The sequence below is a fragment of the Leptonychotes weddellii genome, chromosome 11 (genome assembly GCF_054177405.1).
Source record: "Leptonychotes weddellii isolate Sample4059 chromosome 11, ASM5417740v2, whole genome shotgun sequence".
Lineage (NCBI taxonomy): Eukaryota > Metazoa > Chordata > Mammalia > Carnivora > Phocidae > Leptonychotes > Leptonychotes weddellii.
Genome location: NC_138379.1, coordinates 32,551,564 through 32,576,719, shown reverse-complemented (window position 1 = coordinate 32,576,719; position 25,156 = coordinate 32,551,564). Strand labels below are relative to the sequence as shown.

Below are 25,156 nucleotides of genomic sequence, written 5' to 3'. Positions count from 1 at the left end.
TGGAGACTGCTTTAGGCAATAATAGATTTCCATCTTCCATCTCAAACTCATTTTATGGCAAAAAATGTTTGAAGTGAAGGGGACTGGCAGAAGGAGTCACCTACAGTCTACAGTATTTCTCCCAATGTTTTCTTCCTTCTTCCCTCCCTCCCTCCTTCCAAATTGTCTGTAGTCCCTGCTATGCCCATAATAGTAAATGTATAATATTACTCCACTGTGAGTGGAACTTTTTTTCTTGTTACACTCAAACAACTGCCATGATTGAGTTAAATGCTGCAGATGAGGAACTAGGATTTCTCCACATGAGATGAAAGTAAAAAAAAAAAAGAAAAAGTAAAATGCTCTTCTTAATTTTCAGTTGCGCAACCTGACAGTTAACTCCATACACTTCATGTAGATTAAGAGCTGATGTACAACTTCCCAAACTGTTTTTAGCAAGCAGTACCCAAGTAGTCTGCAAGTATTAGAAAACACTATCACCTGTGAATAAATTTAATTTTAACAAGACTGGCATGTTATATATTCATCTGGAAATACTTAGTTCTATCATAGTATTCTTTCTGACACCCAGACCTTGATGGAGCACCATTGACAATGTCTCCCTGTTTTGTTTTTGTTTTTTTTTTCAAGTGGACTACTCTATTGCATTCATTTCACATTGGCTCATTGGGGACATGCTAACAAGGTACTAGAAAAGTGATAGATTTCTGTTCTTTTGCTTGTAATTAGATTTGACAAGCAGTATTGTAGGCTGCCTCAGGAAACGGAAAGATTACTGTCCATGAGGCTGCTTCAGTATCATGAGAATGTCTTCATTTGGGGTCCCTTTATACAGCTGTAGGAACCCACGAGTATGTGGCTGGCACCATGGATATTCAAATATGGCTCATTACTACTTGGAGCATTCTGATGTATTTCAGGTTTTTAAAATCAAAGTATAGTTGAAATACAACATTATATTAGTTTCAGATGCATAAGTAGTCATTTAACATTTATATACATTATGAAATCATGATAAGTTTAATTACCATCTGTCACCGTACAAAGTTATCACAATATTATTGACTGTATTCCCTATACTGTCCTTTACATCCCTTTGACTTGTTTTATAACTGGAAGTTTTTATCTTTTAATCCCTTCATCTCTTTTGCCCATACCCCTACACCTCTCCTCTCTGACAAACACTAGTTTGTTCTCTGTGTTAATGATTCTGTTTCTGTTTTGTTCATTTGTTTTTAACATAACACATGTGAGTGACTCTTAAAGTATTTGTCTTTCAGTTATTTCACTTAGCATAATACCCCCAGGTCCATCTGTGTTGTCACAAATGGCAAGATTTCATTGTTTTTATGGCTGAGTAATATTCCATTTGTGTGTGTGTGTGTGTGTGTGTGTGTGTCTTTATTCATCTGTTGATGGACACTTAGGTTGCTTCCGTATCTTGGCTATTATAGATAATACTTCAGTGAACTTAAGAGATGCATGTATCTTTTTGAGTTATGTTTTTGTTTTCTTCAGATAAATACCCAGAAGTGGAATTGCTGGATTGTATGTTAGTCCTATTTTTAAATTTTTGAGGAACTTCTGTACTGTTTTCCACAGTGACTGCACCAGTTTACCTTCCCCCCAACAGTGCACAAGAGTTCCCTTTTTTCCACATCCTTGCTAACACTTGTTATTTCTCGTCTTTTCGGTACTAGCCATTCTGACAGATGTGAAATGATTTCTCATTGTGGGTTTGATTTGCATTTCTCTGATGATGAATGATGTCAAGCATCTTTTCCTGTGCTACTGACCATCTGTATGTCTTCTTTGGGAAATTATCTATTCAGGTGTCTGCCTATTTTTTAAATTGGATTGTTTGGGAGTTTTTTTTAATGTGTATTTCATTTTTAACACTGTCTCTGGCAGTTTGGTACAAAAACCATATAAAACATTCATCTTCAGTTGACCACTTAGGCATGCACATTTCATCCTTTGACATCTCACACCAAACTGCAGTTCAGTGAAGTATTTTAAGTTGCTGGAGAATTGTATGTCTTCTAGCTGGTAACCCAACAGACTAATAAATATGCGGCAGATAGAGTCCTCATCTACATGAGGGAAAATGATATTCTGTCTTGAGAGTTATTGTGAGGATCCTTTCCCTTTTTCTTGACATACTTCAGATGAATGAATTTTAACTCCCTTGTATATTGGCCCTAAAAATACTAAAAGATTAGTCAGTTCTCAGAAAATATGAAGACAGCTTTTAAAATAATTTCTTTTTGGTAAAGGGAGAATTATAAATGAAAGTTAATTTATTTTCCCCTAGAAGACATATTAGTACTTTCCATCAATTTCTCAAATTGCTAAGTAGAGGAAGGTTAGAATATTAAGGGCTGTAAATATTCTTTAAGTGGATGTAATATTAAAGAACCTTCTATACCTTATTGAATAGACATTGAAGAAGTGACCATACTAATCAACTATTTTTAGTTATCAAAGGGTTGCCTAATAAATCACTTGCTACTTAGAATGTTAGTTCATTGGTTCTTGGAATTTTTTAAATTATCATTTTGGGCCAATAAATGTAATTTGGAATTGGAATGAAATGAAATGACATACTGTTCTAGTTTTATTCCTTTTATTATTTAGACTGATACAGAATACCCTCAAGTATTATATTTGCACAAATAAAAATGATTATAAACATGCATTGAGCTAGGCACTGTTCAAATTGCATGTATTTAATCCTCAAAAAACTCTTTGAGGGAAGTATTATAACCCTCATTTATGAAATAGGAAACTGAGGCAGAGATTTTTTTTTTTTAAAGCAATTTTCCTGAAGTCAAATAGTTACAAATGAAAGAGCTAGGATTACAACCCAAGCAGTCTACTAACTTTTAATCCTCATACTTTGCTGCCTTCAATGAAAAAAAAAATCTTTGAATGGACATTCAAAAATTAATTTGTATTTCTGTGAAATTTATACATACATGTAGTTTAAAAAGCCAAATGGTTCTAGAAGGCTTTATAAATATGATTAATCCCCTTGAAAATTTCCCCATTTCCTATCCCTAGAGGCAACCACTTTCAGTGCTTTTAACAGATTCTTTTGGTGTTTTCATCCATATCTCTAAATAGTATGTTTCTTTGCTACTTCATATTTCCAATTTTGACATTTTTTATTGACTTCCAACCATATAAGATGGGGATTTGGCTGTCTTAAATACACCTCACCAGACATCTTTTTGTTAGATTAGTATTCTGTGTTCATGTTACGATGACTATGTGCATGCTACTAATGAATGAATTAACAAGTATACTTGGTTTCTTTTCTTGCACAGATCTTTGTTCCCCTGTCATTAATAATCATTGTGTTCATAGATTTTTTTTTTTTAAAGATTTTATTTATTTATTTGAGAGAGAGAGAATGAGAGACAGAGAGCATGAGAGGGAGGAGGGTCAGAGGGAGAAGCAGACTCCCCGCTGAGCAGGGAGCCCGATGCGGGACTCGATCCCGGGACTCCAGGATCATGACCTGAGCCGAAGGCAGTCGCTTAACCAACTGAGCCACGCAGGCACCCCATAGATTTTTTTTTTTAAGATTTTTATTTATTTGACAGAGAGCACAAGCAGTAGAGCTGCAGACAGAGGGAGAGGGAGAAGCAGGCTCCCCACCGAGCAGAGAACCAGATGTGGGGCTGATCCCAGGACTTTGGGATCATTACCGGAGCCGAAGGCAGATACTTAACCAACTGAGCCACCCAGGCGACCAAGTTGATAGATTTTATTGCTCAATTTATTATGGATTTATCATAATTTATCCCCAAACTCATACCAGTTGTATAAATACTCCTAAAGACATTAACACTTTCATGTTCTTGGATAAATTTCCCCCAAAGATTGGTTGATTTCTAGGCTTGCCACGTAGCATATGTCATGGGACTCTCTCTTCACCATGGTTCTGGGGATCCCCTTTGCATCTTTCTGGGATGGCAGCCCCTGTTCCTGTTAATCATTCACACTCTTTCTTGGTTTATTGCTCTGGCTTGATGGAACACATTTTTCCATTACTTATATTAGAAAGGGTACACTGGAGAAAAACTTCTGAGACCTTGTTTCTCTGAAAACTGTCTTTTTTTGGTTAAATGAGTTGATTCTTTAAAAATTGCTTGGAAAATTGGTATATAATAAATTAAGATATGTGTCTAGTAAATCATTTTACCTTCTTCACCCTTGCTTGATAATTTGAAAAGACATTGTATTTTAGGTTGTAAAATTTTTTTGCCTCAGAATTTTGGGGGAATTGCTCTATTGTCTTCTAGGTTCTGTTATGGAATTTGAGAAATCCAATGCCTTTCTGATTTTTTATCCTTTGTTTTGAAATCCCGTTTTAAATTTCATGATGACAGGGGTACAGTTTTCCTTCATTCTGCTGGGCACTCGGTGGACCTTTCCAATCTAGATATTCGTAGCTTTCAAGTATCCTTGAATTGTCTTTACTGACTTGTCCCCTACTCTTACTCCTACTTCTTTGGTCCTCTCTTTCTGGCTTTCCTGTTGTTTTGATGCTGGACTCCTTAGTTGTCCAGTTTTCTTATTTTCTTTCCTATTTCCATGTATTTATCATTTTCATCTGATGTCTGAGGATTTCTGCTACTTTGTCTTCCACCTTTTTGCTGAGCTTTTCATTTCTGCTGTCCTTTTTGTACTCCAAGATCACTTTTTCTATGTTTTTTCATAGCATATTTTTGTTTCATGAATGCAGTAGTGTTTTTTCTCTGAAGACATTAATGATGGTTTATTTGAAGTGTTCTTCTCTTAATGGAGTCCTTGTATCTTCCTCATTGCTTCTGTTTATTGATTTGCTTTGGCTTCTGTCATTTATAATAGAAGCTTCCCCCACATGTTTGAACCTGGCTCTTCACTCCTACTTAAGGGCTGGATAAAAAGACACTAATTGAAAGTTCTCTGCAAATGGGAATGTGGTGGTTGACAATGGAATTCAATATAAAATGATCTGGGCCATTCTTTTGGTAAAAACTTGATTGTCAGTATCTTTATTTTTAGTTGGTTTCCTTAGAAAATACTCTTCAAAGCTCCTGCCCAGGGAAGCTAAGCATAGATTTCAGCATTCTGTTTGCTCCGTAAATTTTCACTTATTTCCCCTGATTTCAGTATTGAACTTGCAGTCAGTTGTGAATGGTGTTCCTCAGTATAGAGCATAAGTGTCCCATGTTCTCCTAAATTGGTGGAGGGGCAGTCATGTAACAGAATGATAGAGAAGACAATCTGGGTATCTACCTACTTCTTAAGGAGAGCTTCAACCCACCTTTACCTGTTGCTATTGCCAATTGCCGAGCCTTTTGGGTTCTGTGATGCAAAATAAATTGTTTCTTGGCTTTTCTTACTGAGTGGGATTCAACTTTTTCAAATCTGAAAAGTCAATCATCACTCCTTCATCTGCTTTCCAGCTTCCTATATTTTGCTCTCCTAGCATTCTTATTGCTCTTATAGGTATGCAATTTTAAAAACTCAAAAACGTAAATAGAACTTCATTGGATTTCAAGAAAGGGCTGATGTAAGTACATGCATTTAACCAATAATCTTGGAAATTTGTTTGTGGGTACTTTTAGTTTTGTATAATTATCAGTTTATCTGTTAGATGCCTGAAAGTCTGTCATAGTGATTGAGTTTTTGTGTGAGACTCTTTCTTCCCTTCTCAGGGATGGGAGAGGGAATGGGATGGGGAGGGGACACATGGAGACAAAACACGGAAGAAAAGCAGCATGATGTAGGGGAAAGAACACAAGCTTGGGTGGAAGAGACTTGAGTTTGAATCTTCCGCTGAATTAACAGGAATTATTAATCCTCCTGGCATACGACATTCCTTATGTATAATGCAATGAGAATAACACCTACCTCATTGTTGCATTTTTCAGATTGAGATAATATATTAATTAATACACAGTCTTGGATATGGTGCCCAATAAAGGCCATTTTCCATCTTGAATTAAGGGAGGGCATTTGCAGTCAGGGGATGGAGAAAATCCATTTCAGAACATTTTTAGATTTGTATAATTACACCTGCTTTGTAATATTGACCATAGATAAACCAGTTGTCTAAACGAGCTGGCTTCAGAAAGCCTCCTCTAATTTCCAGATCCTGTAGTTATTATGGTAACTTTATTGAAAAAATGGTTTTAACAAGTGTAGAATATGCTTTATAGGAACTATGATTTAGGGCTAATTGAAAGTGGGACTTTTTGAGAAAACCTGCAGTGTATGGTTGTCTGAGCTGCTGTAAACAGTTATGTAGTCTGTGTTTGTTTTGAACTAAAAATTGAGATAGATGTAAGAGGACTTCATTGATTTATGCGTCCAATCATTGTTAGCCCAAAGAGATTTTTTGCTGTACCTTAGTTAAAACGAAAGCCTCTGAAATGCACAGCAGTTGAAGAAAAGTATAATAATCACACTTGTGAATAGTTCTTGGAAGACTGAAATCCTCCTAGATAGGAAGAAAGAATTTAGAGTGGCATAATCAAGGCCCTAGGTAACAGAAAAGTATTTAATGGAGCTGTTCCTGTGGCTGTAATGTTTAGTTAGAAGGGAAGATAAAAGATAAGTTGTTTCCAACTTACCTGTAATCTCGAGTCTTTACCTGTCTTCTTTCTAACAAAGTATAATGTCACATAAGCATCAATTTCATGACTAGACTGTAAACTTCGCTGTTTCAGACAAAAACAAAAACCTCATGAATAATGTGAACTCCCCACCCCCCCACCTCAATACCCTTTTTGCTGGGAGTGAATTTTTACCCTTACTAATGAAAACTATATCCAAAAAACTCTTCTTAGTGCAAATGTAATTGTAGCTCTTCCTCAAACAAGGGCCTCTGCAGTGGATTTGGTATGGTATCATGTGGATTCTATTTTGGAAAACAAGGAGGGCATTTTTGGATTATTTTACATCTGGCTCTCCACAGTTCTATGAACTGTGCCTCTATTAGCTCTTCTATGGTTGTTAGATAGTGATAGAATGACAGGAGGGAAATTGCATTAATGGTGCAATAGAGAAAATGGAACAAATTAAGTCTCCGTGCATTAATCTTTTTAGAAAAATTATTGATAAAACAGTGTTCATAATCAGTTGATTCTGTAGGACAACATGAAGTGGATTTCGAGTTTTCTTAGAGTGTGTGTGTTAAAATTTCTGCTGTCAGTGAGGCAAAGTTTTGGTATAAAGTGCTCTTGGGTGTTGAAAATTTACTGTCTCTCTTTCAAGTGTGTGTTTTCCTTTTTAAAGTGGTATCTTTCAATACTTTGGGTTTCCCCCCCCAAAGAAAACCTTAACTGTTTCTCTGCTGCCTTTGGGGTATCATAAATTTCCTTAGTTTGCCATGCAAGTTTTTTGACCCTCTGACCCCAATTTAATTTACTCCCTTGTCTGCCACTGTTTTTCTACATAAACCCACCCTTTCAGCCAAATGGGAATGCATAGTGTACCCTACAGGCCTCTCAATTTTGCCTCCATCTCAGAAATTCTCTCCTTTCCTCCATAATTATCTACTGCTAGCCCTTCTTTAAGATTTGGCTAAAGCCCTTTCCCTCACACCCCAGCCTAGGCACATGGTCAGTCCATCTTCTGCACTTCCTTGTCCTGGTTATGTCACTCAAGAAGCATTTAACATCAACTTCCAGTTCACATTTTACCTACTACATTTTGTTTAACTCTGCCTAGAACATAAGCTCCTTAAAGGCAGGAGGTTTTGTATTTGTTTCATAGCATTTCTCCTGACATTGAAAGATCCACTTGTGTGTCCCTTGCTTGTTTATCTATCTGTCATGTATTTTGTGTTGTCTACTCTCACTTGAATATAAGTTCCAAAAGGGATCATGAATATTGCGAAAGCGACAAAGCTCATACACGGCAGGCAGTTTGGCTCTGGAGCCTGTGCTCTCTGTCACTGACCACTACTCAGTGCAGCCTCATGGTGATTGTCAGTGACTCCATCATTGCCACCTCCAATTTTATTTACTCTGTCAACAGGATATTGACACTATTGACCACTCATTCCTTGCATGTTTCACTTCTCTTGGCTTCTGTGACATCCTTTTATTTCTATTCTCCTCCCTCCCAGATCACTTCTCCTCTAGTCCTCTTTAGGTGTTCAAATATTGATGGTCTTTATTTGTCCACATCCTTTTTCTGTGCTTTCACTACAATCATCTTTCGAGCCTAGTACTTCTTGACCTCAGTGGTATGACACATACAGTGTCAGAATCAATCGGCATATGTCAAAACCACTCACTTCTTCATAAAGCATTAAGTTACAAGCACTTGCAAATGATTTACTTTTTTAAATGGACTCACCTCAGAGCTACCATTATAAGGATGTCACACTAACTCATTTGCATTTCAATAGTGTATGCTTGTTTCTGTGGGGAAAGGAGGAATTTGAGTTAGCTGGAAGTGAATTGCTTGTAATTCATAGCCTATTTTATATTTGCTGAAAAAATCTGTGAATTATGGTTATTGACATGTCATTGATAGTTAAAGCAATTTTGAGATATTATTTGTAAACTGGGGATTTATAGTTTGTTGTTTATAGTTTGTTTCCTTGATTTTACCCATGGATACATTTTTAATGATGGAGGGAGGTGAAGAAAGCATGCATGTGCATCTATCTCTGCATAGCATAGAAATGAGAATACAGTCTAGTTACAAATTCCAAATCAAAGGCAATGTGATCAGCCAAATGACATGTGCAATATTATTTATATGAACATCATGAATAAATATAAATACGTGCTACACTTTTTAATTATAAAATGAGTTATTTTTCTTTATTAGTATATGCTTTCTTTTATAACTCATAGAGATCTGGATTTGATTTTTAAAATATAGTTTTACATAGTTTTTATGTTAGATTTGTCATCTATATTTTTTCCCTCAAAAAATGATGTTTTGAGATTATCAAATAGATAATTTTAGTGACCATTTACTTTTACAATGCTTTTGAAAATACGACCTATAAAAACAACATTGGGAATGCTTTGCTTTATTTGGTCAATGACTTTTGTTCATATGTCCGTATGTTTGGTTTTCATTACGATCTGAGTATACTCCTGGGAGTGTGTCTCCTATGAATGCCATTCATCATCTGTCCTAGCAGAAGAAAAGTTGAAAACCTCTGCTTAAGGCTATATTATATACTCCTGGGTAGTTTACTCTCTCCCATATGTTGATGACTCCTGAATTTCTGTCATCACCCACAATCTTTTCCCTGGAGCTGCAGACTCATTTATTAAACCACCCACTGGACATCCTTATGTGGATGTCCTACAGGCTCCCCAAACATGTCATATCTGAAACTGAGCTCATTTTCTATCTTAGTCCCGTGACCCCACTGCTCTTTTTCCAGTGATGTACATTTTTATCAATGATATCATTCACCCAGTCTGTTAAAGACATTAAGGATAATATTCAGTGTCTCCCAAGTCATGAGTCTAGTCCAGTTTTTATCTCCAAAACACCTCTGAAAGTATTTCTCTCCTTCCTCACTGCCTTTATCTTAGTACAACTGCTTTTCATTTCCTATTGGGACCATTTCATAGCCCAGCCCAGTGGTTCTCAGACTTTAGTATGTATCAGAATCATTAAAACATAGATTGTTGGGTTCCAACTGCAGACTTCTGATTCAATAAGTCTAAGGATAGTCCAAAAAAATGGCATTTCTAAGGAGTTTGTAGTAATCCTGATGCTACTGGTTTGGGGATCACTTTTTGAGAACAACAGCGATAGCCTCTTAATTGGCCTTCCTGCCACCAGACTAGCCACCTTACTGTTGATTGTCCAAAGGATAATTTTTTATGCAGGTTAGAGTCTCTCTTCCTGACTTAAACCATTATACTATCTTAGCATTACACTCACAATAGACTTCGTTGAACTCTTACCCCTTGAATATGTGAAACCATGGCACTCTTGTTATTCTTTTACCTGTACAACAACTATCTTTTTTTTCCACTGGGGTTAAGAACTTTTTCATTTGTCCATGTATGTTTGTAGATCAGCCTGGCTATGAAAATCTCAACCACCATCCATTATATAATCCCATTCTCAGGGCTTCCTTCCTTCTTCATTCACACCTTTAAAAGGTTTATCTTCTAACCGCATGTGAGGAAGATTTGTGTGTATCGTTAAGTAACAGTGACCCATTGGTGGAAACAAAATTGTGTAGCTGAGCCTGGGTCATTTCTCTTCCATTGTTCTCTCTCGGTATTATCATCTGCTCTAGCCTCTGGCTCTAGTGGTGGACAGCTATTATCTATCTTATGTGACATAATTAAGTGACAAATAGGTACCCACCTGGCTCCTACTCTACAGCTGTTTTATATCAGTTTTCAGGAGGAGTAAGCAGTACTGCTTCCTTTTTTTACTCACAGTGGGCTGCGTCCAAGCACACCCAATGTTGACCCCCACCTGGCTGGACTTTGTGAAGAGGTAAAGACAGGCCCTTGCTGCTCAAAATGTGGTAAGGGGCCAGTAGGATTTGTATCACTAGGGAGATCTTTCGAAATGCAGAATCTGCACTCGAAATATATAAGAATATATAAGGATATAACAGAAAGATAGCAGGAAAATCCCAAAATAAATGTGGAGATTAAACAACACCTTTCTAAATAACATGTGGGTCAAAGAAGAAATTTCAAGAGGTTTAAAAATATTTTGAACAAAATGAAAACACAGCTTATCAGAAAAAAAAGCTTATCAAAACTTGTATATAGTGAAAGCTGTGCTTGGAGGGAAATGTATAGTAATGGATGCATATAGTAGAAAAGAATAAAGATGTTTAATAAATAATATAAGGTTCTACCTTAGGAAACTAGAAAAAGATGACCAAGTCTAAAGTAAGCATAAAAAAAGAAATATTAAGAATTGGAGTAGCAGTCAGTGAAATTGAAAATAGAAAATCAGTAGAGGAAATCAATAAGATCCAAAGCAGACTCTTTAGAAAGATCAATAAAATTGATAAGCCTTTAGAGAGGCTAACAAAAAAGAGAAAGGACCTAAATTGCTAGTATCAGAAATGAAAGAAGGGACATTACTACAAATCCTATGGACATTAAAAAGGATAATAAAGAAATTTTATGAGGAACTTTATGCCCACAAATTTGATAACCTAGATGAAATAGAACAATTCTTTGAAATACATTATTTGCCACAACTCACATAAGAAGCAGCAGACTATCTGAATAAACCTACATATATTTTAAAGTTGAATCAATAATTAATAATCTTCCAAAACAAATTATCAGGCCCAAATGGGTTCACATTTAAGAAAGAAATTACACCAATTTAAGAAAGAAATTTTATCAATTCTGTACAATATATTCCAGAGGATGGAAGCAGAGAAAGTATTTCTAACTCATTCTATAAGATCAACATTACCTTACTAACAAAACCGTACAATGATATTACGAAAACAGAAAATGACAGACCAATCTCTCATGAGCATAGATGCAAAAATCTTCAAAAAATATTAGTAAATTGAATCCAACACTGTATAAAAGAATTATACAAAATAATTGAGATTTATCCCAGGTATGCAGTGCTGGTTCAACAATCAAAAATCATTTAATGTAATCCATCACTTTAATAGGCTAAAAAAAAGAAAAATCACATGATCATATTAGTAGATGCAGGAAAGCATTTGACAAAATCCAACACCCATTCATGATAAAAGCTCTTGGTAAACTAGGACTAGAGGAGAACTTCATTAACTTGATAAGAAATACCTACATACAATCTACAGCTAACATCATACTTTGAGAAACACACAGCTTTCCACAATTATCAAGTACATGGCAAGGATGTCTCCTCTTACCACTCCTTTCTGATATTATACTGGAATTTCTAGGTAATGCAGTAAGACAGTAAAGATCAAGTACATGGCAAGGTTGTCTCCTCTTACCACTCCTTTCCGATATTATACTGGAATTTCTAGCTAATGCAGTAAGAAAGGAAATTAAAGGTATACAAATTAAAAGGGAAGAAACGAAACTGTTGTTTGCAGATGACAGGATTATGTAAAAAATGTGAAAGAATCAGCAAAAAATTACTGGAACTAATAAGTGATTATAACAAGATTGCAGGATATAAGGTTAAAACAGAAAAGTCAGTTGTTTTCCTATATACAAGTAATGAATAAGTGGCATTTAAAATTGAAACTTCAATATCATTTATGTTTACATCCCCCAAAATGAAATACTTAGGTATAAATAAAAAATATGTAGAAGATCTATATGAGGAAATCTACAAAACTCTGATGAATAAAATCAAAGAAGAACTAAATAAATTGAGATGTTTTCTATTCATGGATAGGATGTCTTAATATTGTCAAGATATCAGGTCTTCCCAACTTTATGTATAGATTCAATGCAAAATTAATCAAAAATCTCAAAGTTATTTTTTGGATATCAACAAACTGCTTCCAAAGTGTGTATGGAGAGGCAAAAAACCCACAAGAGCCAACATAGTATTGAAGGAGAAGAGGAAAACTGGAAAACTGAAAGTCCTCAACTTCAAGACTTACTAAAAAAGCTACAGTAATTGAGATAGTGTTATTGGCAGAAGAACAGATGAATAAATCAATGGAAGAGAATAAAGAGCCCAGAAATGGACCCATACAAATAGTCAACTGATCTTTGGCAAAGGAGCAAAGTAACATAATGGAGCAAAGTCTTTTCAGCAAATGGTGCTGGAACAACTGGACATACATATGCAAAAAAAAAAAAAATCTAGACACAGACCTTAAATCCATCACTAAAATTAACTCAAAATGAATCCTAGCCTTATATATAATATACAAAACTATAAAACTCCAAGAATATAATGTAGGAAAAAATCTAGATGACCTTGGGTATGGTGATGACTTTTTAGGTATAACACCAAAGACAGGATCCATGAAAGAAATAACAATATAGACTGTTAAAATCAAGAACTTCTCTAAAAGAAGACAAAGTCAAGCGAATGAGAAGACAAGCCACAGATTGGGGGGAAATTATTTGCAAAAGGCATATCTGATAAAAGACTGTCATCCAAAAAAAATACAAGGAACTCTTAAAACTCGACAATAAGAAAACAACCCAATTAAAAAATTGGCTAAAACCTTGACAGACACCTCATCAAAGAAGATGGCAAATAAGCATATGAAAAGATACTCGAGGGGCGCCTGGGTGGCTCAGTCGTTAAGCCTCTGCCTTCGGCTCAGGTCATGATCCCAGAGTCCTGGGATCGAGCCCCACATCGGGCTCCCTGCTCGGCGGGAGGCCTGCTTCTCCCTCTCCCACTCCCCCTGCTTGTGTTCCCTCTCTCACTGTGTCTCTCTCTGTCAAATAAATAAAATCTTAAAAAAAAAAACAAAAACAAAAAACAAAAAAAAAACTTAAAAAAAAAAAAAGATACTCGATATGTAGTATGTCATCAGAGAAATGCAAATTAAGACAATGAGATACCAGTACATGCCTATTAGAATGACTAAAATCTGGAACACTGACGACAAATTCTGACAAGGTTGTAGAACAATGGGAATTTTCATTAACTGCTGGTGGGAATGAAAAATGATACAAACACTTTGGAGGACAGTTGAGCAGTTTCTGGCAAAACTAATCATACTTTTACCATAGGATCCGGAAGTTGGGGTCCTTGTTACTTTCTCAAATAAGTTGACAGTTTATGTCCACACAAAACCTGCGCATGTATGCTTATAGCAGCTTTATTTACAATTACCAAAACCTGGAAAAAAACCAAGATGTCCTTCAGTAGGTGAATATATAAACCGTGGTTTTATATCCAGACAATGGGATATTATTCTGTGTTAAAAAGAAATGAGATAGTCTATGAGAAGACATGGAGGTAACCTTAACTGCATATTACTAAATCAATGAGGCCAATCTGAAGAGGCTACATACAGTGTGATTTCAATTCTATGACATCCTGGGAAATGTAAAACTATGGAGACACTGAAAAGATCAGTGGTTACCAGGGGCCAGGGAGGGTGGAGGGATAAGTAGGCAAAGCAGAGCAGATTTTTAGGGCTATGAAACTACATTGTATGATACTATCATGGGGGATACACCCCATTTGTCCAAACTCCGAAAGTACTACACTAGGAGTGAACTCTAATTTAAACTATGGACTTTGGGTGAAAATGTGTCAATGTAGGTTCATCAGTTGTAACAAATGTACCACTCTGGTGTGGTATTTTGATAGTTTGGGGAGAATTTTATGGGATATAGGTGCTGTCTGAGAAATCTCTCTACTTCGTGTTCAATTTTGCTGTAAACCTAAAATTGCTCTAAAATATAAAGCCAATTTTTAAAAAGTACATCATGCAGAGCTTAGCACATAGAATAAATACATTTTCTATAGGATACATCACTTCTTGGCTAGCTCTCTCACTGCAGTAGAATGTCAAAATAGAATACAAGGAAGGAGAGATGGTTGTGACCTAGCAAGAATTATGGACCTAGAATTCCACCAAAAGAAGCCGATTCAAAACAAGAGGAAGAATGCATATTTTTACATAAATTACCTTCTGCTTCATGATCATGGCACTGAAGATGCTGACAGCTGCCAGTTGCTCTGTGAAGGCCGTGTTGCGACCTTCTACTCTCTGCCCTTCTTGGGAGATTTTATTTGGCCCTGAGACCTCACTGAGGAGCTTCTCTTTTAAACACAGTATTCTTCCATCAGCCAAGTATGGTGGGTGACAACTGTGACTCTGATTCCTGGGGATGGCATTGGACCTAAATTATGCTGCATGTCAAGACTGTGTTCAGACATGCATGTGTGCCTGTGGACTTTGAGGAGGTGATGGTTAACTCCACTTCTGGTGAAGAGGACATTCGCAATGCCATCATGGCAGTCTGCTGAAACTGTGTGGCTTTGAAGGGCAACATTGAAACCGACCACAACCTGCCACCATCTCACAAATCCCGTAACAACATGTTTCACACCACTCTAGATCTCTATGCCAACGTCATCCATTTTAAAAGTCTGCCAGGCATGGAGACCCGGCACGAGGACGTAGACATCTTAGTTGTTCGGGAAAACACAGAGGGTGAATACAGCAACCTGGAGCACGAGAGTGTAAAAGGAGTGATTGAGAGCCTCAAGATCATTACCAAGGCCAAGTCTTTACACATTGCTGAATACGCCTTCCAGCTGGCCCAAGAGATGGGGTGCAAGAAAGTGATGGCTGTGCACAAGGCCAACATCGTGTAACTGGGAGATGGTCTCTTCCTCCAGTGTTGCAGGGAAGTGGCCTCCCGCTATCCTCAGCTCACCTTCGAGGGCATGATTGTGGGTAACACCACCATGCAGCTGGTATCCCAGCCCCAGCAGTTTGATGTCATGGTGGTACCCAATCTTTATGGCAACATTGTCAACAATGTCTGCACAGGGTTGGTTGGGGGAGCGGGCCTTGTCCCTGGTGCAAACTATGGCCATACATACGCAGTGTTTGAAACAGCCTCAAGGCAATCAGGCAGAAATTTAGCCAATAAGAATATGGCTAACCCTACTGCCATGCTGCTGGCAAGCTGTATTATGCTGGATTACCTCAAGCTCCACTCCTATGCCACCTCCATTCGCACTGCCATCTTGGCATCCGTGGAGAAGAAAGATGTCCATACTCCAGACATTGGAGGCCAGAGTATCACATTGGACATCATTCAAAATATAATAAGCCACGTCAGTACTGTCAATTAAATGGTCAGTGCCTTTGAGGCTGAGCTATCCCCCAAGTCTCTCCCACTCTTTACCTTCCTCTTCTCCCTTAGAAACTCCAGCCAGCTCGGCTAATGTGGACTCTGGAATAAACTAGCTCCTGTTCCAACTCAGAAGAGACAGGAGAAGTAAATCAAATCTGATTTTTTCTTTTAAAACGTCATGAATGCCATAAGCATTGCTTGTTTATTTATTTTTTATTTTTTTAAAGATTTTATTTATTTATCTGAGACAGAGAGAATGAGAGAGACAGAGAGCACATGAGAGGGGGGAGGGTCAGAAGGAGAAGCAGACTCCCCGCCGAGCAGGGAGCCCGATGCGGTACTCGATCCCGGGACTCCAGGATCATGACCTGAGCCGAAGGCAGTCGCTTAACCAACTGAGCCACCCACGCGCCCAGCATTGCTTGTTTAAATTAGCCAAATCTATTGTGTTGTATACGTATTGAGGAATTCTTCTCCATTTGAATCCACAGTTCACACTTCGCTATGATATGATACACTGAGTAAATCAGAGCTGTTTGTGTAGAGTCCTGAGGCTTTCTCAGAACCTGGAACACTGATTTTCTCTTAATCTGGGTCATTAAAATTCAGTAAATCAGCCTGCAGAGAAATCTGGCTAGTATGGCGGGACAGAATCTCATGACCCTGGGATCATGACCTGAGCCAAAGGCAGATGCTTAACTGACTGAGCCACCCAGGCATCTCAGCTATGAGCATTTTTGGGCAAATGCCATGTAATCTATTCCCTTGTCCTATGTAGCCCCTAGCATAGTGATTGATATAAGCAAAATAATATATGTTTATTGAATCACCCCAAAAATGAATGATCTGGCATGTACTGCCTCATATTTCTTAAAGTGAGATAATCATCATACCTACCTCTTAGGGTCATTGGGAGGACTGAGTGAGAAAATACAGAGCTGTAGCACTGTACCTGTCACATGATAAGTGCTTGCTGTGTCTAGAGATTATTCATTATTGTCCCTTTTATACCATTCTAAAAGATAATTCTGAGGAGAATTGGGCAAATTAAATTAATTACTGTCATTGGAACTTACTGGATAGGTTGCTTCGTTTATATAACGGGTTTATAACTCACATTCAGCAAGGGGACCAAATCCTACCTACTTATCCATCAAGCCCCTTATTTCTCTACTTTTGTATTTCTTGAATCCAGTTACCTCTCTTCTTACTCTCTGACCCCTCCTTTCTCATTAGCCTTTTTCATTATTGGTAACTTAACAATTTCTGTTATTTCTAACTTGTGTCTTTCCTATAGTTTAGCTCCCTTAAATCTATTTTCTGCAATGCCCTCAGTAAGATCTTTCCGAAAAGAAAATAGGATCTTGTCACTGCCCTACTTAAAGCCTCTCATTCAGCAGCTTCCCTTTGGCCTTAGGAGAAGGTCAGCTGAACATAGCGTGGGGGACCTTCCATGTTCTGAGATCTGCTTCCTTCCCCAGGTTCACTATTTCCATCCTTTCTCTTCTTCACCCTAGTAACAACAAAGTGTGGCACTCCAAAGAGAGTGCAGACAGAGTTCATTGTTAAACAGTCACATATCCTTTCTCGGTCAGACCTTTGCACGTGGCCTTGGTGGCTCTCCCCTTCAGGAGAGATCTCCTTTTCATCTTAGAAGACTAAACTTAATCATTACCACATTTGGGAAGCTTCCTTGACTAACTCTTTTTCCATTCCCTGTTGAGATTGAGGGGCGTAGCTCTCCCAGTTCTCCCAGAGCTCTCTGTATATCCTACCCAGTGTGCATCTCCCTGGTTATCATCACATGCTTTCCTTCTCATCAGCCTCACTATACAATGCGTTCCTTGGCTACAGGAATGATGGAGTTGTTCACCACTATAACCTCAGGACCTGGGGCAGGGATAGCTCTTTATGCTCATTCTCAGTATTAGTGGAAGGAAGATAGGAAGAAATGTAAAAAAAAAAAAAAAAAAAAAAAAAAAGAATGGCCTGAATTCACAGGCGGAGTAGAGAACTGGAAGAACTACTCTGTTGCAAAATATTCCTGTCTGGCTTCAGTCTATGAACTTTCTTTACAAGACTGCTCCTCTCTAAAGAACACCAATGGCCTCAAGGTGGTAAAACAGGTGGTTGGCAGGCTCCCTCTGTTTCCTGAGATTTCTGAACATTTATTGGATAATTTTATCTCAGGCTTTATCAGTTTACTCTGCTTCATGTAAAGTTCTGATGTTATAAAGAATAGTAGCTACAAATTGTCTGATTTTTCTTTAAATTAACTTCTCCTCATTATGCCTCTATGTTAGTTAATGGCCTTACAAATCGTTCTGGTGCCATAGCTGCCTTTCATCTCAGCTCTTCCAAGTAGGAGCTCTGTGACACTGCATAAGTTGCTTAACCTCTCTGATCTCCAGTTTGCTCGTCCGTAAAATAAGAGATACTTTCCTTCGTTAAATTATTGTAAAAATTAAGGTTGCTTTAGTTGTCTACAGCTGCATAAGAATGCACTTCAGAACTTAGTGGCTTAAAACAAGTAATTATTTGTCATGAGTTTGTAGAGTGACCAGATGATATTTCTCTCATCAGTATACTTTCTTGAGGACTATTAAAAAGGTTGTCTAACTAATCTCAAACTCTGATATCAGTGAGGGTCAATATAAAGTTGGATAACTAGACTGCATCACTCATAATTATCTGCCCCCACCACCATCTATATACATAGACTTGCTTTTTTTTTTTTTTGAAGATTTTATTTATTTATTTGACAGAGAGAGACACAGCGAGAGAGGGAACACAAGCAGGGGGAGTGGGAGAGGGAGAAGCAGGCTTCCCGCGGAGCAGGGAGCCTGATGCGGGGCTTGATCCCAGGACCCTGGGATCATGACCTGAGCCGAAGGCAGACAGACGCTTAATGACTGAGCCACCCAGGTGCCCCCATAGACTTGCTTTTATAGAAGGATGCTTTAACATTCTGACTTCAGCTTTCCTCAAGGTCTGGGATGCAAAATCTTATAAGGGACAGTTTGAATTTGGGGAAAAACAGTCTGCTTAAAAGGTCAACAGAGAAGATTCCTCTCAGAACTGAGGACTAGGAGAACTTGATTTTCACCACGAATTTGGGTCCTTCTATCAGGTAATGTGAGATATGTAATCCATTGAGAGGTTCCCCATTATCTTGGCTACTATGAAGCACCAAAAAAAGCCATGAGCATTTTTTGTCTATGAAATGTTCTCTTCTTATTCTGTTACTTGATTTTAATTCTTTTACTAATTCTATTTTCTTATATTTTGTTTTACCATAAGCTGCTTAAACCACAAAGAAACAGAAGAGGAAAAACTGGGTTCTTCAACTTCACATTCTTTTCCTTCATTCCTCCATTTCAGTATTGACATCAGATCAATCTCCTTAAAGCCTTGTTTAGATTGCCACTAGTCCGTTCAATCCCCCTCACAGGTTCCCTCAATTTGGAATGTATTCAAGGGCCTCCAAAATTTTAGCCCACGCTGTCTTTCAACTCCTAGGGGTTTTGCTTTTCCTAGTTAGTCCATGTGTTCTAGCCACCGTATACTATTCACTCATCTAGATACTCGTTTTCCTCCCACATGGTGCCGTTTCTCTCATTAAGTACATTCCCAACTCAGTCTTTGCCTATTATAAGTCTACCCCTTATTCAAGGTAAAGTTCAAATAGCAACTCTTTATGAAAAAGTTTCTCATTATCCCTATCCAGGTATACTCGCTTTATTCTTTCTGAACTCACTTAAACCTTTTATTGGACTTTTGAACTCTTTCATTTCACATTTTGTCTTGTATTAATTGTTCATCTACTTGACTTGACCCTTAATACATTGTATACTTCTTGAGGGTAGGGAACATATTTTAGCCAGTGTTCTGGATCTTGAATGACTCAGCATACTGCCTTGCATATAGTAGGTACTAAGTAAACATATACCAAGTTAGATGGAAGGTAATGATTATAACTATTATAATTTTTTGTGTTTATATTGTGCCATGCATTATTCTTCCTGCTTTATATGTATTTAATTCTCATGTCAAGCCAATTAGATGATGATTATTGTAATCCTCATTTTATAGACGAGAAAACTGAGGCACAGAGAGGTTCAGAAAATTGTCTGAGGTCACACAACTAACAGAAGGTGAAGCTTGAGTTCTAATTCTAGCAGTGCGGATCTAGAATGCAGTGTTTAAGTGGTCAAGAGGATTTGTACAGTGTGAATTTGTCATACTGTTAGGTGGATTAGGTTTCAGCAATAGATCAATGTTTTCCTTGGGAAAATAATTCCACAGATTCACAGACTTAAAGAAATTTTTAGAGAGCTCACTCATTTTACATATAAGCCCAGGATGAGAAAGGCAGAATATCCAGGTAAATGAGACTATCTGGTACCTGAACCAAGTGTCAAGTGTTGAAGAGAGGTGGCATTTCAAAAATTGATAAATAACTCCTTTTTGGTAATGACAGACAGGGACAAAAACTTAGAAGAGAAATGATGTGCTGTTGAAATGAGAATATCTAAAATAATGGTATGAAGTGGAAACCAAAAGAAAAAGAATAGTATATTGTGCAAATAGGAGAATTTTGAAGAAATTTACCCAGTTCTGGATTATTATAGAGGCTGAAAAAAAAAAAGATATTACCATAGGCTCAGTTGGGAATATGAAAAATATCTGCAGGAAGCTGATTACAGAGCTAGACATTTTTTGGAGGAAGGCACTTGGTCCTTGGAGTTGCCCTGACAATCTGAATTACATGGGCACTCAAAGTACTAAAGTGTTCTTTATATCAAAATGAATTTGCTTACACTGATATGGGAAGCCACATATATTGCATTTATGATTGCTCCAAGAAACAAAGAAAAAAGAAAGTAGATATATTTAAAATGGAAAAAAATGGCTCTTTACAAAAGCAATTAAAAAAATTGGAATGTCTTTTTACCACTGTTGCAAATGCTTAAAACCAACATAGCCTGAGTATAAAAGCAGTATCTACGGGGGAAGACTCTAGACTGAGCTCTAATCAGCTTATACATCTGGTTTGCTACACTTAGTGCCAAATCTACTTCATACAAAATAGATGTAAGTGAATGAATGTTGCCACAAAAGAGAGAGTATCATATATGTCCAAATATAAGGGATTTTCCCTCTTGTCTATCCCTCAGAAAAAAAGAACTGCCTTAAATTCAAGTCCGTATAAATGTTCTCATATTACCAGGTATTCTCTCAGTTCTTTTGTTTTGAACAATAAGAAGCTATTTGGAGGAGGGAAAAAAAAAATGACATGAGCTATGCCAGTTTAGGATTTTTATAGAATTTATCTGGAGGGGCGCCTGGGTAGCTCAGTTGGTTAAGCGACTGCCTTCGGCTCAGGTCATGATCCTGGAGTCCCGGGATCGAGTCCCGCATCGGGCTCCCTGCTCAGCAGGGGGTCTGCTTCTCCCTCTGACCCTCTTCCCTCTCGTGCTCTCTGTCTCTCATTCTCTCTCTCTCAAATAAATAAATAAAATCTTTAAAAAAAAATAAAAAAAAAATTTATCTGGAGAATAACATTTAAATGGGGGCAAAAAAAAAAAAAAAAATCCCTCAAAAAAGAATTAGTCATTATTCCTGGGAGTGTGTTCTCACAATTGCAAGTATTGAATATTATTATGTATACACCTTTTAAAAATCACTTAATAACACAGTTCAGTTTTTAGTCACCATGTAGAGATCACAAATATTTACCTGTTAGACAAATGAGAAAATAAGAAGTCCTAACATTATACAGTTGGATTCTTGTGACTTCATTTGAAATTTCCAAAGAAAGCATCGAACATGGATTCAAAAGGTGCTTTCTCAAACAGCTTAGACAGATGGGATGATGATAGGTTTGGAAACTTTTAGAGAACTTGAAAAATGATTATTCTGGGGAGGACCTTGAAGTCAAGATGCATGGGAAGAGATTAAATGAAATTACTTTATATCATGGAAAAAGAATATTTCTCAATTGATCTATTTCATATAACCTATTAAGTAATGTATTTAGTACAACTATGCATAATAACTGAACCAGTCAAATGTTATATAGAGATGTCTATTTAATATGGTCCTCAAAGTTATTCAACTTTGCCCAGAATATTTTTCTTTTTTTTATATCTTTTAATTGATAAAAGGGGAATCATTCTCCTTATATTTGGGGTTGCTTCCTATTCAGGCATTTAGCTTATCTCTTAAATGGAACATTCTGTGGAAAATAAAAGAGATTTTGAAGTTATTATGCAGAAATCTCTAATAGCAAAGGAAGAAGTAGAGATTTCTGGGCATACAAGTAGTACTGTGGAAAGAAATGCAAAAGAATTTGAAATGAAATTATATTTAACTATTTAAGGCTGTGGCTAGAGCACACCTAAGATACTTCATATTGTTTGGCTCTTTCAACTTGATAAAAGATGTAATTTCTGTGAAGAGGTATGATGCCAAAAATCAACTTTATGCCAAGCATCAGAAAAAGATGTTAGAAAGCCTGACTTACAAAGAACTCCTTTTCTCCAGGGTAAGAAAAGTCTCTGGGATTGATCCTTTTCAGGGTATGCATGCTGTGATGGAATTAGGTTATTTTGATCCCGATTTTATTCTTGCCAGCAGCAAGATCCTTGTTTACTTAGTAACTTCATCCATTTGTTCTTTCTCTTATTCCCTTGTTCCACAATGTCATTTGTCCTCCACTGACTTTTTTTTCCCTATTCATAAGACAGTTTATTTATTTATTTTTATTATGTTATGTTAATCACCATACACTGACTTCTTGCTTTGAGCCGGGCACTGTGCAAGCCTCTAAGGATGCAGCTTGGAGAATCCATGTCCTTTCTCTTGAGGGCTGAGAATCAATAATCATCGGGCAATTATATTGGAGCGTAATGAGTATTGCGGTAGTGGCAGAAGCAGAATGCTGTGAGAACACACAAGAAGGGACATCAGAAAGCTCCCCAGAGTAAGTTGTGCCTCCAAGAGTGAGTGGGGGGAGGGGAGGGAGGGAAGAAGAGACGAGGAGGATGGCATATGGGTAAGCATAGAGATACAGCTTCTAGAGCTGCCATCATTAGCCTTCACCTGCCCATTACCTGATATTTAAAGCTTTTACTTTGCCCCCATCATCTCTCTCTCTTTTTTTTTAAGATTTTATTTATTTATTTGATAGAGACAGAGAGAGAGCACACACGCACAAGCAGGGGGAGTGGCAGGTGGAGGGAGAGGGAGAAGCAGACTCCCCAATGAGTAGGGAGCCCGATGCGGGCCTCGATCCCAGGGCCCTGGGATCATGACCTGAGCCGAAGGCAGATGCTTAACCGACTGAGCCCCAGGTGCCCTCCCCCATCATTTCTTATTTTGTATATAATTATTGTTGAATTCATTTTGCCTACAAAAACTTGCCCTGATTATCTATAAGGTGGGATTTTCAACATTTAAGGTGAACATCTGATTTGTCTATGAAGTGATTTTTTTTGGAAGGATAAACCCTTTACATTGATTAATTAACCCGATTAGATCCCAAATCGTAGTTGGCTCTAATTCTTGAGATTAAGAAGGTTTATTATTAAGCTACTTCGCAGCCCAGTTACTGCTTCTTCAGAGCCTTTCTCTTCTTGTTTGTGTTTCTGTCAGTCACTCGGTGAGCATGTTTCATCACTTTGTTCTTTCTGGCACACTTCTTGTTTCCTCCATCTCCTCTCAGGTGCCTCCTTGATAGTGAAGTCAATCTCTGGAAACAGATCATCTTCTCTTCTGTGGTGCTGAGTTCTAGAGTGAACCCCCTGCTCTGATACAATCTTGATCTCCTGCTCCCTCTGGAAAGGGGCTTGGTATTCATTTGAGGTCTTATCTAGGACCTTCTCTGTCATCCCTCCTTCTGCTGCTGGTGGCACTACCTGATTGCTCCAGACTCTGCCTGGGGTTTGCCATAGTTCTAGGCACCCCTCGTCTACAGTGGTAGCAGGACACGTGCCATCCACACTTGCCCATGGCCAAAACCTTCACCCTGCTGCTGGATTCAAGTCAGGAAGCACACTGCAGTGACAGCTCCTTTCCTAATGAGAATGACCCTGTCACTGGTCCACCTGATACTCTCATCATCATCTTTCAGGAAGCCACCTTTCTGCAGAAAGCGTTGTTTGTCAACCTCTCCACCTTCTATGAGACTATTTGGTGTCTGTTTAGAGCACTCAAGAAATGGGGGGCAGCTAAGAGTATTAGCATTACTTGACCATGGTTATTGTTTTCATCCAGATTGACAGATGCTTTTTATAGTCTCTGGCTGAATTTCATCTGAAAAGAGCTTAAAATGCACAGGAGGAGGAAAGTACTTCTCTCCTAGGATCCCCACTGAGCTGATAACAGTCTATGGGGAGTCATCTATTTAAACAGAAATAAACACGCCTTGGGATGCCAGGAGCCTATTTTCAGCTTTATTAAGCTATTTTCAGCTTTATTAAGAAATCTGTGTTTAATTTTTCCAAACATCTCCATTCCTGTTCATTTAGCTTTCCACTGTGTGTGGATCAATTAGAACACTTGATGAGAATGCAGACATTGCATTCTGCTCCTCACAGAAATGCAGCGCATTTGGAGAAGAGTAAAGAACCTGGAAGACTTCCAAGAACCTTGTGAGAAACTTGTACTTAACTGGCTTTTCATGGGGACAAGTATTCTTGGTCAGATGTTACCTGGGTCCTGGGAAATTTCCCTGTTGGACATTTTTTCCTGTTTAAAAAAAATTCCTTGGGACCATATAGATTAGTCAGACACTAGCCCATGGTCAGCTGTGTGTGTGTGTGTGTGTGTGTGTGTGTGTGTGTGTATAAAGTCAAATAGTAAATACTTCAGGCTCTGTGAGCCATCTGGTCTCCGTGGCAGCTCTTGAGTCCTGCCATTTTAAAGCAGTGGGAGCCATTGACAATAAATGTGGCTGTGTTCTAAGAAAATGTTATTTATGGACACCGTAATTTAAATTTGACATAATTTTCACATGTCATGTAATACTGTTTTTCTTTTGACTTTTTCCAATCATGAAAAAATGTAAAAGCCATTCTTTGCTCACGTGTCATAAAAAAAAAAAAAACAAGCCTGTGGACTATAATTTGTGAACCTTTGCTGTAGGCAAAGGGACTCACGTAATGAACAAGACAGAAGCCTAGCTCTCATGTGACTTTGGTTTTCCAAGAGGGAAGACAGACAATGAGCATGCAAACACACAAACAATAAGAGCTAAGAAAAATGGAAAACAGAACAAAACGTAGATGTTGTGACTGAAAGCAACTAGTGGTAGAAAGACTGGGTGGCCGTTGCTTTAGCTGATAGAAGTTTCTCTGACTTGGCTTCTGAGTTGGCTTCCGAATAGTGCC

The 25,156-nt window shown here is 37.8% G+C and overlaps 1 protein-coding gene and 1 pseudogene across 2 annotated transcripts in view; both read left to right on the top strand.

Moving 5' to 3' along the window:
• NELL1 (neural EGFL like 1) overlaps window positions 1-25,156 on the top strand; it is a 794,543-nt gene that overhangs the window by 509,282 nt on the left and 260,105 nt on the right. The gene's annotated exons all lie outside the window — the stretch shown is intronic.
• On the top strand, window positions 13,467-15,963 carry LOC102738850 (isocitrate dehydrogenase [NAD] subunit gamma, mitochondrial pseudogene; annotated as a pseudogene).